We start from the raw sequence: 20924 nt of genomic DNA on the forward strand, positions 1-20924 counted from the left end.
TTTTTAAAATTTAAATTTAAATTTATATTAATAAATTTAAAAATTTAAATTTTTTTTATAAAAAAAATTTGAGTTTTTTTTTTTTTTTTTTTTTTTTTTTTTGGTTTTTTTTAAAAATTTTTTTTTTTTTTTTTTTTTTAAAAAAAAAAAAAAAAATAAAAAAAAAAAACTTTTTTTTTTTTTTTTTTTTTTTTTTTAAAAAAAAAAAAAAAAAAAAAAAATTTCTAAAGTTCAAGTTTATTTACAAGGACAAAATAAAATATGCTTTTCTTCAGCTTGGAGGAATGACATAAATTAAGTTGCTATCACATCTTATGAGATAATTATTCCAGTAAGCAAATACTGCAATTATTTAATGCAAAATTTTCACAGTTGAGGTCAATACTGGAAAAAAAGCACAGGTCATTCTATTTCCTGAAGCTTTTCACAGAATTTACTAGACAAGTGATTAACTTTCTTCACACATGAAAATATCATCCTAAATAGTCTTTCTGTGTAAGATTTGTTTTGTGTTCCATGTAATTTCTTAGTGAGAAACGTCTGTGGTCTCATCAATTGTTGCAGGTGTTTGGTGAGGTACACGCAAAAAGGAGCATTGTTCTCAATTATTGGTCTGTTGAGGGTCAAGTAAAATTATAGCATCCTTTGATCTAGATGTGATGCCACATAGAAGGATTTCCCTACTACTCTGTATACGTGGTGGCCAAAATTCAGATTGCTCTCAACCTGAGTACCCAGATCATGTACCACTGGGTCCACACTTGGTGGTGTGTGCTGTCTATAATGTAATTAGCAGGTATGTCAACTTTCCCATAGGGAATAATACTGCATTTTTTGCATTTAGCTTTAATCCGTGGTTTTGGCACCAATCATTTGTCTGCAGTAACCCTTTCTGCAGTATATTAACATTGTTGGTGGACTCAATGATTATTCCTAGTTTGCAATTGTAAGCAAACCTGGTCAGCCACAGGGTCTCCCCTATGGACAATATGAAGACTTTGATTGGGAGACAAATAAGTCTGACCTAGAGTTGACCACAGATGGCTTATCTATCTTTCTTTGCCAGAGAAATAAGGCAACTGTTGGGAGTTTTCAGAAAATCTGTTTTTTTTTTTTACTCTTCAGAAATGGATAAGTGTTCTTATAGTCTGGATGGTTTTACAGTGATCTCTGCACTGGTTATATTGGTTCTGTGAGGGGAAGAGTCAGAAGAGGAGTCAGAATAGCCAAGTATTTTAATTGGTGGAGGTAAAATATACCTAATTTTAATATGACAAAATGGGAATGTGTTTTAATTGGTATAGGTAAAACACACCTCATATGAATATAACTAAACAATATTACTACTTAAACTGAACAATCTGCCCTGCTTGAAATACCAAAGATTCCCTAAAATCTTAACATTTTGAAAAACTCTTTTACCATATGGCTTCTTCAGATCCATCTGAGAAATCATTATAGCAGTGTAAGTGCTTACCATCCACCTTTTTATCAGAACATGTTGTAGAGTTCTAGACCATGCACAGTATAGAGAGAACCCATTATTTTTAAACTTTTGCTATTTATGAAAATTCAGAATTATATTTAAATGTTTCCATGTAATTATGGATGAAGAAACTTGGTACTTTTTTATATATGGGACATTAAAGGAGGTTAAATCATAAATTATCAATGAAATATTTTAAATATTAACATGCATGGGTGGAGCAGATCATAATTATAGTTTCCTGAATGCATAGCATTGTTTTTGGATGATATAAAGTTTGTTTAAAATTTTAATGGCTGACATGTATTGAAGGAGTGACAGCTGAAACATTAGTAGGCAAACAGTTTATTATAAAATAGTTAAAATAAGTTATAAGTTAAAATAAAGTTGTAAGCTAATGCTAAAGAGGTGTAATAAATCTTTTATATATATAGAATGAAACTCCACCACTCCTGCCTCATTCAGGCAAATTGTGACATTTACTTGTTCCTTCACACCTACTGTGGAATTTTCTTTAGCACTGAAAATGTTTGTTTTAACTAAAGATTCAAGTGATTAATAAACTCTGAATCTTTACTAAGTATAATAAAATTAAACGTATAGTAAATCACTGAAACACTTACTGTGATTTCCTTACCACATAGTGCAACAATTTGTTGAAAATGTAGCCATCATTCTTAAAAAATGTATTTATTTATTACCTAAGTAATTATAAAATGTTAGTCAAAATGTTGATAAAGACAAATATTTCAAGAACTGTTAATTCTGAGTGAAGACTGACATGAGAACTGATACAAAATTTTAAAAGTGACCCTGGATGTGAAAATTATGTAGAGAGAGTAGCTGGTAACCTCAGCAAATAATTTGGAAGCAAGAATGTTTCCCTAGGATCCATACAGGGGATTACATTGGTCAGTTAAATGAGAGAGAGTACATTCATCTGTGGTAAATGAAATATTCTGAATAACATTTCGCACAAAGGCAGATGTCCTTCAAGGATGCATCTGCAGTCCTTACATATGGGTTGTCCTGCCTCAGGCAGCCCTTCGGTCGGCCGGATTCCAAAGTCTGGGTCCGGCGTCGGCTGATGTCGCCCCTTTCCCGACATCAGAGCGCCTGGGATATAAAAGCATCAGCCGACGCCATCTTCCTCAGTCTTTCTTGCCGCGTGGTGCCCGAAGCAGAAGCAGTTTGCAAGTGCTGGTCGGCCAGCTCCTGTAATTTCAGCTACCGAAGACTTCAAAAAAGCTAAGTACCCCGTTGGGGACTCTTTCTTGCCTCAGCCGATGTCAGATCAAACGTTTAAAGTTAATAATTGTTTAACTTGTGGGAAACAAATACCTCATAAGGATTTCCACTCTTACTGCCTACCCTGACTAGGCCCAGACCACGACATCTCGGCCTGTGCAGCCTGTGCTTCCTTCAACAGGCACACTCTTAGGCGTCGGGCGGAGTTTGCAGAGGAATTTTTTGGGGAAAATTACTGTTACAATATGCCGTCGGAACTTCCGACTCCTCTTTTACCCAAAAAAACGGAAGGACAAGGACCGACACATGTGGACTGTGATTTCGGCTGAAACCACGCCTAGGCCTATCGCGTGTGTCTCGGTCTCTGCTGAAACCGAATCCTTGATGCTTCCAACCAACGAAACCGCACAACCGACAACCTCGGTCCCGGAGGCCACCTCTGAGTCGGTCATAGAATTTCCCTCTGAAACCGGTGCGCTGGAAATATCCGACACCATTCCTCTGGATAAAACTACTCCAGCATGTGGGGCAGCCAGGCCTCCTGTATCCATGTCCATAAAGGCATTTTCACGTGCTAAAGCTGCTAAACAGCCAAAATCTCTCCCTCCCAAGGCTATTCCTCAGGGATCCTCTACCAGTTCACAGATTTTAAGTTTAGCTGAGGACCTTATTTCCTTAATTAGGGGCTCTCAGCCACATCCGGACAGGGGCTCTCAACCTCCCCTAGACAAAAGGTCCAGGGTTGAGCACACAGATCCCCAGTCTTCTGATGAGGCCTCAGATGACTCTGCTCTATCAGACTACCAGGAGGGGGACTTTACGGCCTACAAGGATTCTGATGCAGAGGAATCTATTCCCTCGGCCTCCCCTCCTGAAGAGTTGTGCTTTGGGGAGACACTTCACTCCATGAGAGAGCATTTCAAATGGCAGGGCCAGGAGTTCTCTGATTCCAGGAAGAGGTTAAGGACTTTTTTGCATTTACCTCAGCATAGACCTTTGGCTATTCCTCGTGTTTTAAATGTCATTGATGATGTGTACTTTGAGTCTAGTAATTCCCCAGACTCCCTTCCTCCTATCAAACCCAACAGGTACTACAGGGTTCCGGACTCACATCATTTCCTTTACAAGGGCCACTCTGCTGACCCAGAAACTATTTCCCAGGGCCCTAAAGGGGTTGCAACCACCACTACTAAAAATCCACTTCCTTCTGAAAGGGAGTCCAGGGCTTTAGAGAGATGGGGTAAAAAAGTGTATACTTCTTCCACTCTTTCTTTGAGGGCATTAAATTGTCAATTCCATATGATACAGTACCAAGAGTATTTGTTAGATGAATTGCATAAAAAACTATCTTCGCCTGAGCCCCTAGATCGCAAGGCACTTCAGGATCTGGTACATAACTCCCAGCAGGTTAGCAACCATTTCTTGCAGTGTGGTTATGATGCATTGGAAGCTTCATGTAGGTCAGCAATGACAGGTGCAGTCATACGTAGACATGCTTGGCTGAAGGAACAAACTCTGCCAGACCATGTTAAAGCAAAGCTACTGGATGCTCCGCTGGAAAAGCAAAAGTTATTTGGCTCCATGGCTCAAGAGGTCTTAAAGAAATTTGAGGAAAAGGCTAAATCAGTACAAACAGTCAAATATTTTCTCCAGGTCCAACCACCAAGATTCAGCAGAAATTGGCCTTCTAAGAATTGGTCCTTTCCGGACACAGACCGATCTCAGAGAGGCAGAAACAGACGTGCCAGAGGTAGAGGGCAAGCTCAAGGCTCCTACAGAGGACGTAAATGGCAGCCTCCTAACCAGAGAGGTACTGCGGGGCCTACAACTACTACACAAGGACCATCTCAATGACTTGACTTTGTCCCCGCCAACCAGGGCTCAATTGGAAGCACCTTTGGGTGGAAAGCTATCTTTATTCTCAAAAAATTGGCACAGTATTACAAAGGACAAATGGACACTGCAAATAATAGACAAAGGATACAGGTTCCATTTTCATACATTACCAAAAAGGCAAGGCATGCCAAACCTGCCACCAAACCAAAGGGCAGAGGCTTTCAAACAAATTTCCAAACTACTGCAAATGAAAGCAATAGAAAAGGTTCCTTACACAGAACAAGGCCAAGGATTTTATTCCAGACTATTCCTTGTTCCAAGAAAAGAAAAGCAATGGAGGCCTATTCTGGACTTGTCCGCACTGAATACTTACCTCATTGTGCCAAAATTCAAAATGCTGACCTTACAGCAACTCCTTCCCATGCTGGGCAAGGGGTCCTGGCTGGTAACTCTAGACCTCAAGGAGGCATACCTGCATGTCCCTATCAGACAAAGTTGCAGAAGACACCTCAGATTTCTTGCAGGTTCAGAGCATTATCAATTCTCAGCATTGCCCTTTGGCTTATCTAATGCACCCAGAGTATTCACGAAATGCCTGGCATCAGTAATTGCACATTGCAGACTTCAGGGGATTCAAATATACCCACCATACCTGGACGACTGCCTCATACAAGCGGACAGCCAGCAAACACTGGTAAAACACTTAAACTATGCCATCCGACTACTACAGGCCTTGGGATACACAGTCAACATTCAGAAATAAAGACTTGTTCCATCCCAACGAATAATTTTCCTGGGTGCAAAACTGGATACAAACACCCAAATGGCTTTTCTCACAGAAGAAAAAACAAGCACAATTACCGGATTATTTCAGAAATCTGACAACACAAACCCAGCTAACTGCAAGGAAGATCCTGCACGCCCTGGGTTTCATGTCATCTTGCATTCTTCTGATTCCACAAGCAAGGCTGCATATGAGGAAACTACAATGGTACCTAAGGAGTCTATGGTCTCAGCACAGTCACAGCCTAGAAACTTTGATCCCCCTCATTCCATGCCTTCAAAAGGAATTCCTGTGGTGGGCAAAAGCAAGCCAGTCAAACATGGGCCTGCCTTTCAGCAAGCCACATACCATCCAAACCGTTACAACGGACGCCTCAGACCATGGATGGGGAGCACACATGGAGGGCAGATGCATTCAAGGACAATGGACACAAAAAGAATTGCATCTGCACATCAACCAAAAGGAAATGCTGGCAGTGATACATTCCATCGAGGCCTTCAAGCACTTCCTGCACCAAGGTCACCTGTTAATAAAGACAGACAATACCACAGTTATGTGGTACATAAACAAGCAAGGAGGTACCCATTCATACCCTCTTTGCAGGCTGGCAATGAATCTGTGGGAACTTTCCCTAAAACTCAATATAGAGCTACAATCCCAGTTCGTACCAGGAAAAGACAGTGTACTGGCGGACAGCCTGAGCAGAAACATCATGGATCCACACGAATGGATGTTGCACCGCGATATCTTTCTCCAGATAACACAATCATGGGGAAGGCCGGACATAGATCTTTTTGCCTCCCACCACAACCATCAACTGAGGAAATTCTGCATAAGGACATACCATCCTCAAGCATGGAAAGTGGACGCCCTCTCCTTCAGCTGGAATACTCTAACAGTATATGCATTCCCACCGCTGCCATTAATGACCAAGGTCTTACTGAAGATCAGGACAGAGCAACCAAAGGTAATTCTGATAGCTCCGGACTGGCCAAGACAACACTGGTACCCACTGTTAAGGAGCATGTCATGCACGAAACCTTGGCCTCTACCCCAATGGCCACTTCTACTGACACAACACAATTACAAGACTCTGCACTCCAGCCTCAAAACCTTACAGCTGACAGCCTGAAAAATACCTTGACTCCTCGCCAGGATAAACTATCCAAGAGGGTACAGGATATCATCATGGAAGCCCGGCGTCCTTTCACAAGAAAAGCATATTCAGCAAAATGGAAAAGATTTTGTACCTGGAACACCACAAAGGGTCAAGATCCGACAGTCATGAACATTCCACATATTCTGGAATACTTGGCTGAAATGCTCCATAATGGCCTTTCTTATTCCTCCATAAAAAATTCATGCTTCAGCAATTTCAGCAGAGTACAACACTGATCTACCTGTATTCTATCATCCTCTACTAAGGCAGTTTCTAAGAGGGATAAAAAACATCAACCCTCCAAGGAATCCACCAGTGCCTACATGGGACTTTAACTTCATGTTGGAAAAATTAACTCTTCCTCCATTTGAACCAGCAGCATCTTCAGAACTACAATTCCTATCTTGGAAGACTGCCTTCCTTCTGGCCATAACCTCAGCAAGAAGAGTATCTGAGTTACAGGCCCTCATGGCAGTACAGCCATTTCTCATTTTTCATCAGGACAGAGTCTCTTTGAGAACCAATCCTTCATTCATGCCAAAGGTGGTATCCAGGGTTTGACTGAACCAAGCTATTCACCTGCCGACCTTCTTTTCAAATCCACAAAATAAAGGAGAGAAACTTCTGCATACTTTGGACATCCACAGACAGTTACGCTACTACTTGTACAGAACTAAGACTTACAGAAAAACTGACCAACTCTTTGTAGCATATGCTGCTGCTGTACAAGGAAAAGCAATTTCCAAACAGACAATTTCAAAATGGATAGGAAATTGCATTCGGTTCTGTTACTCCTTTCATGGAAAAGCTGTGCCAGCTAACATAAGGCCTCATTCTACCAGAGCAACAGCCACCTCCACAGCCTTCTTAAGAGGGGTGGCTACAAAGGACATTTTAGAAGCTGCTACATGGAGCTCCGTGCATACATTTTCCAAGCATTACAATTTGCCCTTATATTCCAGATCCAGAGCAGGCTTTGCTAGTGCAGTCCTGCAGGGCATGTTAGCTACACCATCCTTTTCTTAGGTCCTACCTCCCCAGCTTGGCTATGGTATTCTACTCATATGTAAGGACTGCAGATGCATCCTTGAAGGACATAGTACAGTTTTGTACCTACCATAAATGTAGATGTCCGATAGGTATGCATCTGCAGTCAGGGTTTCCCCTCCCTCCTACCCCTCTGTGGTATACTATGGGTACATATCCTCATTTTAGCTAGCTGGGGTTATCTTTTATGGTGTATTTGTTTTTATTGATGTGCATGTTTGGAATTTTTTCATCTCTCCAAATTTAGCCTTACTTAGAGGGCAACTGGCATCTGGGGCAAGAAAAACTGAGGAAGATGGCGTTGGCTGACGCTTTTATATCCCAGGCGCCTGGCGTTGGGAAAGGCGACATCAGCGGCCGAACCCAGACTTTGGAATCTGGCTGACCGAAGGGCTGCCTGAGGCAGGACAACCCATATGTAAGGACTGCAGATGCATACCTATCGGACATCTACATTTATGGTAGGTACAAAACTATACTTTGTCACTAGATAGCTTGGATTAAACTGTCCATACTGATTAGGTAGTAATTTCTGGTCTGCATTCCAGAGTCACCTTAGTTTGTAAGGATGATCCCACAAAAGGTGAAGATTATGTCAGCAGAAATTAAACATTGCCAGCAAAGTATTATATTACAACATATCAATGTCAAAGCAATGGATGACATGAATGAATCATCACATACCTGGATGACTGTGACTGGTACAAACTAACCTGAGCCTGAGTGGAGAACTATTATAGATTGTATGTGATTTACTGACTCCTGTACAAACACCATGTTTAGATATAAGGACTGTTTTGACTCAAATGTTCATGACTGATTTTTTTAGTCCTGTCATCAGAACTGAGACCATATGATGTCATCTCTACTGCACTGTCACGTAATCATCATTTAGTGAATAAAACAAATAAGACAGATGACACCACAGACTGGAAGTTCAACACTTTAATAGCCAAATAAATAAAACGTAACCGCTTCCGCATTCTCAGAATGAACACTTCTTCAGACATAAACCTGCAGTTCCTCTGTTTAAATATAATTATATATATTATATATTATATAATTATATAACCAATAGAAAATGCTCCACAAATTAACCTCATCACAACCATGATGAATGACAAGTGAAGAATCACTCTATAAGATTCTGAAGCAGAATTTGTAACAATGCAAACTATAAAAGCATATATACGCAACAGATGCAAATCTGAAATGACTTACAATAAAATTGTAAATATGTATTACCTGTTAAAAATGTATATAAAAATATGTACTGGTATGCGATGGGGTTAATTTGTGGAGCATTTTCTATTGGTTATATAATTATATTTAAACAGATAAACTGTTGGTTTTAATTATGTCTGAAGAAGTGTTCATTCTGAGAACGCAGAAGCACCTACTTTTTATTTGGCTGTTAAAATGTTAAAACTCAATATGTGGTGTCACCTCTTGTTTCTTTTATATGCTGGCTTGTCTTCGAGAGGTGCTTTATCCTCATATTACCTCTGTTTGTGCTGCTAATCATCATTTAGTGCTCAGCTGCATCTTAGCTACAGTGATGACTGGAGAGATCTGAGAAACTACAAATGAAGACAGGGCATACTGACAATGTTTAGCTGATGCATCTATATAAGATGAGTTCATTTCACACCTCCAGAAGGTCACCTTCCATGTACAAGGAGAGGTAGGAAATATAGAGTCTGAATGGCTTCTGTTTAAGACTAAACACTAAACATATTGGATGGTGGCAAGCAGGAGTGGCCAAAAGTGATTATTTTGCTTTTCATGAAAACAACTCTAAGATCTGCTGGTAAATGTCAGAGATGAGACAAGCTCTCTAGTTAAGGAAAAATGCAGGAGTCACAGGCTGAAATGTTGTGCATCATGTTTTGCTGTCCTCCCCCAAATAAAAGTAAAATTCTGCCCATACCATGATATTACAATTCCAAAAATGCATCTCTGGGATCAAAACATGTACTGGGTGATAGCTTTAATAGAGAACTTGTGCCTTTAACAGTACCTTTTTAACTGGGGCTTAATTCATGTTTGTCTTCCTGGTATTTTACCGGTACAGGTGCATATCCATAGATGTAACAGTCCTGCAAAGAACCTCCTAGAACAGACTGATATCACCTGGTATGTACAGAAGTACTGAAGGTGTAACTACTGAGACTTGTGACCATGCTCTCATGTTGGTATTTACTTAAAGATCACAAAGACTGTTGAACTATGCCCCCTTCCATGTGTCTTACTGTTACTTGGCGCTCATGATGATCTTTTTCTCCTTTCAGCTTCTTCCATTAGGGATTGCCACAATGTAACAATGGTTAGCTGAATGTTTGGCAGTGGAGTTTTATGGTGTTGAGTTTCCAGCCATAGAAGGCACGTACACACACACACTCATACCTAGAGCCAATTTATTGTGCCCAATCCACCTTCAGCATGTCTTTGGGATGTGGGAGAAACCAGAGCACCTGGAGGAAACTCACACAGCTGCAGGGAGGACATGCAGACTCCACACACTTGGTACCCCAGCTGAGAATTGGATCAGAGAACTTCTTGCTGTGAGGCAGCAGTGCTAACCTCTGCACCATCATGGCTGACCACTTGGTGCTCAAGATGATACTTCTATGAAACCTGCTTGATATATACATTTCTCATAACCAAGTAAAGAATGCTGTCCAACAGTAGGGTATGAGGTGCCCCATTGTGCTCTCTTACTTTAGGTTATTTCAGCAATGGATACCTTGTTCATACACAAGATGTGTGCTCTACAAGGAGGGGGGCTGGGCATTACCTGATTTGTATATTGTATAAAAAGACATGTACATAATTTGGCAACACGCACTGCGCACTAGACCTTGGCCATTACAAGCACTTGTGATAAGGTTATGCTAAAAGAGGAAAGCATTCCTTTGGCTACACTTCTCCAGGATATTGTGACCTCAAAATGGGTTCAGAGTGAGTATGAGGTTGAACAAGAGTTTTTAGTAAACCCACTGAATGAGGAGAGTCACTGGAAGTAGCTCATGGACAGCAGATTTAAAAATATGCGATAAAAATACTTTCTTCCATAAGAATTCAATTCATTTAATCCTATTAATTATCTTGTTTTGTGAAGTGATAGCAAACAGTTTGCCTAACTGCACTTCTAGATATTACATCCGTTCAAAGGTTCATACTATCCAGGTGATCTGGAAGGACACTGAAAAGGCTAGCTAGAGCAACTTAAATATGCCAATAACACCAGGAACGAATATATTCAATCAAAAACTGACTGTTGACCCCATCTCTAAAAAAGAAAAAAATATTTCTTTAAGTTTGTTGTTATTGAAACTTAGTGTGTCATATTTTCTGACTTTTAATATCTGTCGGCATGCTGAAAATACTAATGAGAATTTTGACATGCTGTCTTTTTCCCGGTTAACAGACAAATTGGCATATCAGTAAATTATTCCCAAAAAAAATGCATACCTTCAGCCAGCTGAGGTCTAAATCATTCAAGCAAAAAACAGCTTCCTATCCAAAGCTGACTAATGATGATCCATTGTTCTACAAAAGTAATCTCATTAAATTGCAAAGAATATTAACAACTGGCTATCTTTACCTGTATGCAAATGGGTGCCTGAATACTAGAAACCCAAGCTGTTAGCATATCATACCAGCTGTTAAACTGCAGACATCACCATTTGCAACATATATGTTTTGGTTTCTTTCATGGCGACTGCCTCAGGTGGCCTTCTATGAAGATTCTATATGCCCTTACCAGCCCTGACAAGCCGTGAAATATTGTTATTATGTACTTGCGTTATTTTTTATAACATACAAGTAGCCCCTTTTCACTCACAATCAATAAAAGGTAAAAATATGGACATGCACACATGCTCGTCCACGTACTCACACATGCATAAATTTGACATGCAGGTCTCATGATGAGGATGATCCTAATTGTAATCATTTGTCATGTAGCCATGTACTTATATTTAAGCAACCTGGACCATTTTCCACTTTTTTCAACATCACACTATGACAAATAAAAATAATCAGTTTGGGTTTATGACAGGACTTTGCCAAATCAGTTTATAAATACAAATGTATTGTTCTGTGCTTGTTTAGTTGAATCCTATTCTTTGTAACCTCGATGACTTTAGCAAGTCAAACTTGAATATCAACAACTGCTTCTTTAAGTTCATGCAAATTCATATTCACTACTTAAGTAATGCTGTCTATCCAATTTAGCATCTGCTATACCTTTTTGTTTTACCTTTGAACTTTTTACAGCATTACAGTCTTCTCTACTGAAGCCTGTCTTCAAATTATGTGATCAAAGTATTTGAGTTTCAGTATTACTATCAGGTTTTCCAAGCAATGGTGCCATGCACATTTTGGTCCTCAGTGGGACAATACATCAGCCACCACTGTCAGGTGACTTTAGTGTTTGCAGGCATTGCGGATTTTAGACATGGTATTCCTGTCAGCCCTGTATAGGTCTATAATTTTCTGGTAATTGAAAGTTTGCAGGATATGCCGGGGCCAAGAACAATTAATTGCTAGCACTGCCAAATCATTTATCTACATGCCTTCCTTTGTTAGATGAAGAATTAAAGTCAGTGGATGCGATGCTTTACTCAACAGTCTCTGAACTTCTACATGTATTACAGGTTATTCTGGTCTCCCTAAACACTAATCACATCTACATTTTTATTATCTTAGTTTTTCTAATTGTAAAGGCATTCTTTGATGTGTGTGATCAGCTTCTTGAATCCAATAATCGCTTTACTTCCTTCTTGTCCACCAGTACTTTACATTTTGCTAAGTCAGTTGCTACATACAGGCAATAAGATGACTAAAGGTAAGTTTCAATAACATTTTAATTAAAATTATATTTCCAAAATGACTTCATTCACAATTTTTCTACTAGCAGCTTGGTTAAAATATATGTTTCTTTAAAATGTGGCACATGTATTTTCATTACTGTCTGTTCTTGGTTAGGGAAATGTCTCAAATACAGTGACATGAAGGCTCTGAAATACAATAGTTTAGTATGGCCACTAAATTTTGTCCACCTCATAACAAAAAAAAAAAAAAAAAAAAAACATGAATGCAGTGTATGAAACATGATGAAGGCAAACTCTAAAATTTCATGCACTTTATTTACAGTGATGAGGAAAATTATCCAAAATTAAACCATATATCTGAACAGAAAATAACAAAGTCTTGGAGGTTTCCACTTCTAGTAAGTCCTAAAGATGCAGACAGCAAGAATAGCTACACCTGCAAAGATTCCTTATCTGAATCAAGAGACAAATGTCTCTTCAATGCAATATTCCCTCTGAGTCAAGAGACAAAGATGTCTTTTTTACAGTGGCGGCTGGTGACTTCAAATTAAAGGAGGGCTGCAGGAGACAGCTGAATGGGTGGGGGCAATGGGAAGGGATGTGGCCAAACAGAAAGGGGTGGAGCTATGCTCAAAACCACAACAACTGGAACTTTAATTAAATACGCTGCCCTGGGTGCCAAACAGTCATTATGAGAGTCCAATCAAGACAAAATGAAGTGTAGAAGAAAAAAATATTTCAGTGCATTGGCTACATGACAACTTACTTAATATCCAGAAGGAAACAGGTTGTGAGGCATGAAAAATAAATTACTTTTTAAATACATTACTGGAATGCCAGTCAAAATCAAGTATAAAAAAAACAAGCAGCACTCAACTCAAACCACTACTCCTTGCACTGCAGTTCTAATTATAATTTATATTCAGCTTTATAAAATTACCAAGTAACATGCTGAAAGTAGCAATCTCTGTGATACCCCCTCTTGTAAAAATGTTTCTTATCCAAAAAAGACCTGCTGCCTGACACAACTATCTACTTGTTTCATGGGGAAGACATGATGTTGTTGTTGTTGTTGTTGTTGTATCTTTCGGCTTTTCCTGGTTAGGGGTCGCCACAACGGAACTCCGGTCTGCTAATGATTGGTAGCTGATTTGTACGTGCCGAGTTACCAGCCCTGATGCACAACCTTCAACAAAGGTATGCCCATTCATGCATGTCTCCACGCAGAATACGCTCTAGCTGAGAATCAAACCGGACAGCGTCTTACTGCGAGGCAACAATGCTACTGCAGCACCACCATCGTGTAAGTATGAGGAAGACATGATAAAAGTAAAAACTGAACAGCAAACAAGAAACAAGCTCAAGATAAATTGCTTAAAGGATTCCTGCGCAAGTTATGGACCACACATGATAGATTGGCATTCTGTTTAGTTTACGGGTAAGCCTGCAAAGATGACTGCAAGTCTCCAACAAAAGATGACTGCAAGTCTCCAATAAATGTAATGAGCTTCTGAAAATACTGTAATCCTGTCCTTTTATTACAAATACTGTCATATGCATTTCAGTACCCAAGGCTTATACATTATCTAGTTATGTAAATATTCTCTGTATGGCAACAACAAAAAGGCTTTCAATGCTGGTAATTCTTTAACAGTATGCTTATTAAAGCTTACTTGCATCTTAAAATCTCCGACAGGCTTACCTGATGCTCATTAAATCATTGCTACTTAAACAGAGCAACAGGGCACTGTGACAGCATGCATTTCCTGAATAATAAGAAGCATAAATCAACAGTATAAAAATCTGACAGAAATCCAGAACATTCTGCAAAATCAAGGACAGATGAAAAGCCACGGTCGTACTTGTGGTCTACCTTGGATGGGGGAATACTCTGCACACTTACACTGCATAACTGTTTCTTGCCTTCCTTGGACACATCCAGAGCCACTACAATGGGGAGTGGGGTGCAACAAGTATGTCATAATTTGAAATGTCTCTGGCTGACAGTGATGGCTCTGACACTCATACCTCTCAACTTCAGAGCAAGAAATCTGGACAAAGCCATACATAGAACTAGAAGTGAGACACAAGCCCAAAAAGAAGGACAATTTTTAAATATTGCTTTTATTAACTTAGATAATAAAACAGTAGTAGATCTTGCATTAGTACGAATTTTCTGAAGGGTATGAAATCTGAAACTCAAATGTCTGCCATTATTTTCTAACTTCAGTCTTTAATGACTTGCCACTAATTTGCGAGAAAAACGCAATTTTATGAAAACAGACCAAAAATGTGATGTAAAAATATAACGTTGCCACACAATACAGCTGGGAAAATGTCAAAAAAGGGACACCTTTTTAATATTAATACTGTTAACTTGAGCAGCTAACAAAATAAGAGCATCTACATGCATTTCTTAAATAAAAGTGATCTATAACTCTGATCATTACAGTTATATATAATTGTAAACCCTCCACATTTTCTTCCAAAATTGCAATTTTGAGGAGGGATTATTAGGGGAGAGCAACATTTTGAGCCAAAATTGGGGACAATTGAGAGGTTTGGATATTCCTAATTCTACAAAGTGATTTGCAAGTACCTCTCAACCTCTTAATGCAGGAAATCTGGACAAGGCCAAATATATTGGGGGAACATACAAATGCTACTAAAATAGCTCTTGTATAAATTTAAGACAGTTGATAAAATAACAGGTCTTGCATTAGCATGCATTTTTCTGAATGTTATGATGTCTGAAACTCAATGTCTGTCATTTAGTGATTTCATTCCTAAATGATTTGCTAGAAAACCACACATTTTATGAGGAACAAACCAAAAATAAGAAGCAAATATCTATTCATTCTGCAAAAATATGGACAACTGAGAGGTATAGTTCAACCGGGGCTGTCTGAGTTTGCTACACCCCCCCTCACAAAACCATGGTCGAATGGATCCTCCCCCTGCAGCCATTCCAACGTCCCATTCCTTGATTATTTTGCCCCATTTACCATAAGCACTGCAATGTGCATACTGCTTTACTTCTGCGATGATTTAGATTTAATTTGAAAAGTTTTATTTTGTATTTTACAGCACAAACCCTAATAGATATCTGTTAAACAAAGCAATGCAGTCTCACAATGAAAATAGACTTATCATTAAAACTTCTCTGCCCTTGAAACTCACATGCATTGAAACAGCATTGAAACCCACATTCAAAGAAAATACATTTTGCCAGTGGCAGATAAAGATTAACTCTGGGCTGTTTTCAAAATCATAGGCCCCTTGAACATGAAACATACACATGCTCTTTGATACACCTTCCTGACTGTATTACATTATATTCCTTGTACAATGCAGTACAGTTGTTAGAGGGCATTTTAAATTTATTGTTTTGAACATTTTTCCAATTAACAATGAAACAAAATGCATGCGCCAATGACAAAACTGCCCAATTCAGAACATTTCCATCATAAAACGTCTACTCAACCTTCTATAGTCCACCAGTATCAGGAAATATGCATAATCTCTGAAGTAGTAAAATCCACATTAAAGAAATCTGTAACTAATAAAGAAGTTGCTGCTAGCAAACAACTTTATATGTCATTGTTTCATCTACAAATAAAGTGCCTGTTGCCCTTGAAGAATAAATTGCCTATGTTGCATGCATTAAAAAAATGATAAGCTAGTAATACCGCAATAGGTAATGGATAGCAAACTGATAACAGGTTCATAGTTACTAGGTATCTTTGCCAAAAAGGACTGCAGCATCCACCCCCTTTACAACACAGTACAGTTTCAGCAATGCATCTACCTACTGTGGGAGTAGAACCCATGGCCTTCTGCATCAAAATCAAGTATACTACCTGTTGTGCTATTAACAATGCAATCACACTTAGCATAAGCAGCACTAAACTTTTGTTCCCCTGCAGCTCTCAGCTCCTTGTATAATCTTCTTGACACTCAGCTGTATCTCTGAACTTTGCAGCACAACATATCTGGAAAAAGCCAAAATGTATTGGGGGGGGGGGCAAAAGGCCAAAAACCAGGGACACATTTTAAACATTGCTTGTATAATGTTGGAAAGTTGCAAGAATAAAATGCTGTGTTACCACCATTCATTTCACTGCCACGTCTTGAACCCAGGGGACCCTGTGCAAAACAGTCAGAGAAACATACCACTATGCCAAATCAGCTGAAACAGAGGAAGACAAACTTAAATGGCTACTATTTAGTGAATTCAGTTCTCACCATAGCTGTCAATCTCTTAGCAAAAAACACCTGAAAAAAGCCAATAATGTTGGAATACAGCTGCCAAACATATTCAGTGAATTCAGTTCTCACCATAGCTCTCAACCTTAGCACAAAATACCTGGATGAGGCCAACAATGGGGGAATACAGTCCCACAAATATGGGCAATTTTCAAATATCCATGTTATAAACGTAGACAATTGCTAGAATAAAAGGTTTTGTTTTACCACGTACTTTCTGAAGAATATGAAGTCTGAAATTCAAATGCCTGTTATTTTTAAACATTTGTTAACCAGGAAACTAGTCTGACTTGGAACAAAACAAAGCCAAATTTCAGTAGAGGAGGGAGAAACACTCCAGACACATCTTTGTAAGGGATGGGAGGACATGCAGACTCCACACAGAAGGCACCTAAGCCAAGAATCAAACCAGAGAACCTGTAACTGTTAGGCAACAATGCTGCCAGTGCACCACTGTACTACAAGCCTTTGCAAAGAAATATGAAGATACTGAAACCACAGATTTTATGTGGAACAGAACAAATATGAGGCAAAAATCTGCATTTTTTTTACTAATAGTGGTGGGTAGGGAATTCAGGTCCTTGCCACCTGCATCCAAGGTACAGGGTTCAAGCCTGAGTATTTCTACCCACCACTATGTGTTAACAAGGGCATTACACACACACACACACACACACACACACACACACACACACACACACACACACACACACTCCATTACCTGTAAATGGGTCTGGAAGCAGTAAACCAGGTCCAACTCCATTGTCTCGAAGCAGCAAACCCGTGCTCAACTTAACTTCTTTCCTGATTGGTCCTGTCTGCGGCTCATGCAGTCTGGAGCTCCTCTCTTCTGTGTGGTCATCTACCGCATGGCATCTGCGGGGCAGAAAATACCTTCTCTGCATCTGGACTGCTGACTTGAGCAGTCAGAGTTCACAAGGGTTCCTGGGCATCTGTGGGGCAGTCTGAGTGTGTCTGTGCATGCGCAGCAGTTCCAGTACTCGTTAAAAAAGAAAAAATATTTTTTAAAAGTTTATGTTTCACGGTATGTATTTCATTTATTTATAGGTGGGAGGGCTGCAGTCCTGCAGACTGATAGCATGAGCCGCCCCTGCTTTTTTAAGCAATTTTCCCTCTGTACTGACAGGCACATTTCTCTTCCAAGCTATTACCTTTCTTCTACTTGAATGAGTAAAAGTTTCCACTGGTCTGAGTGGCAAACACCCCTTCTAAACAAGTTATTCATTCTACACTGGAAGTCAAACAACCCAGATGTTAGCCCTATATATGGGCTAATACTTGACGACTGTAAGGCTTTTGATAGGGTAAACTGGAAATTCTTATTTACAACCGTGTCTCATTTCAATATCCCTAAAAGCCTTATCAACGCTATTGAAAATCTGTACAGCAAAACATACACCTATCTTTATCTAAACCCATCCAAATACGGAATGGAACGAGACAGGGATGTCCCTTGTTGCCATATCTTTTTGACCTCTACCTTGAGCCCTTACTTCTCTCAATATCCCAAATTACATTTCACTCTATTCCTAAATCCTTAAATATCAAGACAAGCCTATCGGCTTAGGCAGATGACCTAAACATCTATTTTGAACACCCCATCTTGGACATTAGGAGATTAGCTGCTACAATAGACTCCTTTTCTGGAGTTTCGAACTATCTAATAAACCCAAAAAATCACTGATTTTCCCCATAAACCCGTCAGGTCATAAGGAATATTTGTTCGCAGAATCCCCTTTCAAAATTAGTTATCCCCTTAATTATTTGGGTATACATTTTTACCATACTTCTCAGTCTATGTACCAGAATAATCTCTTGAAGGTATGGATGGGTATTTTACAGGACTAGTCCAAACAACGTCCTATGCACGGGGGAATGCACGGCCACACCAATAGCTGCACAAACAAAAAATGGCCAGCAAAAAGCAGACACGGATGCTGGAACAAATGAGAAGTCCTTTATTTCCAAAAATACTCAGACCGGTTTCGGCAGGAATTGCCTTCTTCAGTGTAGGACAGACATATGATGCCCTGTTATGAATGTTTAATATATACAAAAAATAATCCAATAGGCAGACAGAATATACAAAAGTCATGAATATTAATGTCAACTAATTAATCTAAAAAAAACAGTGTGTGCCATAAAGCCATATAACATTCACAAAGCCTAAAGACTAAAGAGATGCGGCATTTCAACGCAAAATGAACTGTCATAAGATAAATATGGACAAAAGTGAATTAAATAATAAAATAAGCGGGTAAATGTTGATGAAAAAATGTAAATATAAACCAGTGACTGTTATGGGAGGTATTACAAACCAGATAGTAATGAGTTATAATGAATATCAATCTATCAAAACAAATATGGAAAAGAGGATAAAACTATAAAAGTGACTGGTATATGTATGGTATATAAGCATAAAGTGATATGCAGTGTTGGGTCCCCCCAAAAAAGTGTATGTAAACCTGTAGTTATAGGGGCCATTGATATAAAGATCATATGGCTAAACCAGCATGTAGCATGAATTCCATCAAGCATAACCCACAGTAAAGTAACACAGAATAATAATAAGGTAATAAATGTAATGGGTGATGAAAAAAACAGACAATGTGCCGATATATAAAAAACAAAACTATCCAAATAATGGATCACTAAAAATGGTCATTAAGGCCAGGTGGAAAAAGACCCCCAAGAGTGACAATCCAGTATTTCTCTTTGTGATCCAGAATACCATGCCAACCCTGTTTATGACTACGATCACCCATGATACGATCAATAATCATGAAGGTGAATTTGGCTTGTGGATGTTTAAGAGTATGTTGGTACAAGGCATTAGTCGTTTTCTGATTTCTGATGTCACTTCGATGTTCATTGATTCTAGATCTAAGGGGCCTGGAAGTTTGGCCAACATAAAAAGCCCCACAATGGCAGCTAGCAAGGTACACAACCCAATCACTGCCACAATTACCAAAGATTTTGATGTTAAATACTTGACTGGTATTACGACTAGAAAAGTCTTTGGATTTATTCATCTGTAGGCACGATCCGCAGTGACCACAGGGAAAGGAACCCAATAACTCCAGTCCATGTAATGTAAGTTGCTTGTAAGTGGCCCCCCACTTCCTATATGTTTAAAGTGGGACAAATGTGAACCCAATGTTTTGCCTCTTTTATAAGCAAAACGGCACTGTTGCCCCAGTAGAGATCTCAGTTGATCATTGGCAAGCTAGATGTTCCAATGTTTGTTGATGATATTCCTTATCATATTGATGTTTCTACCAAAAGTAGTAATAAATCGAAGGGGGGCCCCAGAACTGTTGTCCTGCTCTGTTTTGTATTCCAATAACTTATCTCTACTGATCTGGTTGACCCGGCATCTGGCTAAGTTGACATCCTTGTTATCATAACCCCTGCTGGTAAATCTCTGACACAAATCCATGCTAGCTGAGTAATATTCCTCCTCATTTGAACTAAGGCGCTTAATACGCATAAATTGTGACACAGGAATACTCCTAATAGTATGGTGTGGATGCATACTGGTGGCGTGTAACAGAGTATTATATTGTGGGTATTTACAGAAAACCTTGGTTGATAATGTAAGGTCCTGGTTTTTGGTGACTGTAACATCCAAAAAATTAATGGTCTCCTGATCATACGATAAGGAAAATTCCAGTCCCCATATATTACCATTAAGGTATTCAACAAATTCCTGTAAATAACCCAAATCAGCACGCCATACTAACCAGCAGTCATCAAGATAACGGCGCCAGATGTCCATTTCAACCTGATATATATTGTGTGAAGTGTCATAAATCATGTACTCCTCGAAATAAGCCATAAAAAGATCAACATAAATGGGAACGAAGGACGCTCCCATGGCTGTACCTTGCAATTGCCAGTAACACTGGCCTTGAAAGTAAAACACATTTTTGTTGAGTACATGTTCTGACAAACAGATCAGTAGAGTATTGAATCCCGGTGTGTAGAGATTAGCCCTGTTCAACCAGTATTGGAGAGATTGCAGGCCTGCCCAGTGTGGAATACTAGTGTATAAGGCCTTGACATCCAAAGTGCACATATACCACCCTGGTTCTAACTGGGTTTCCTGGATAATCTGTAGAAATTGGGTTGTGTCCTGTAACCTAGCCCTGACCAAGCCCAACAGTGGTTTAAGGTATTTGGTAAGAAAGGCTGATAGAGGTTCCGTTAATGATCCTGACCCTGACACAATGGGTCTAC

The sequence above is a fragment of the Protopterus annectens genome, chromosome 8.part0, assembly GCF_019279795.1.
Source record: "Protopterus annectens isolate FY-2018-M chromosome 8.part0, PAN1.0, whole genome shotgun sequence".
Lineage (NCBI taxonomy): Eukaryota > Metazoa > Chordata > Ceratodontiformes > Protopteridae > Protopterus > Protopterus annectens.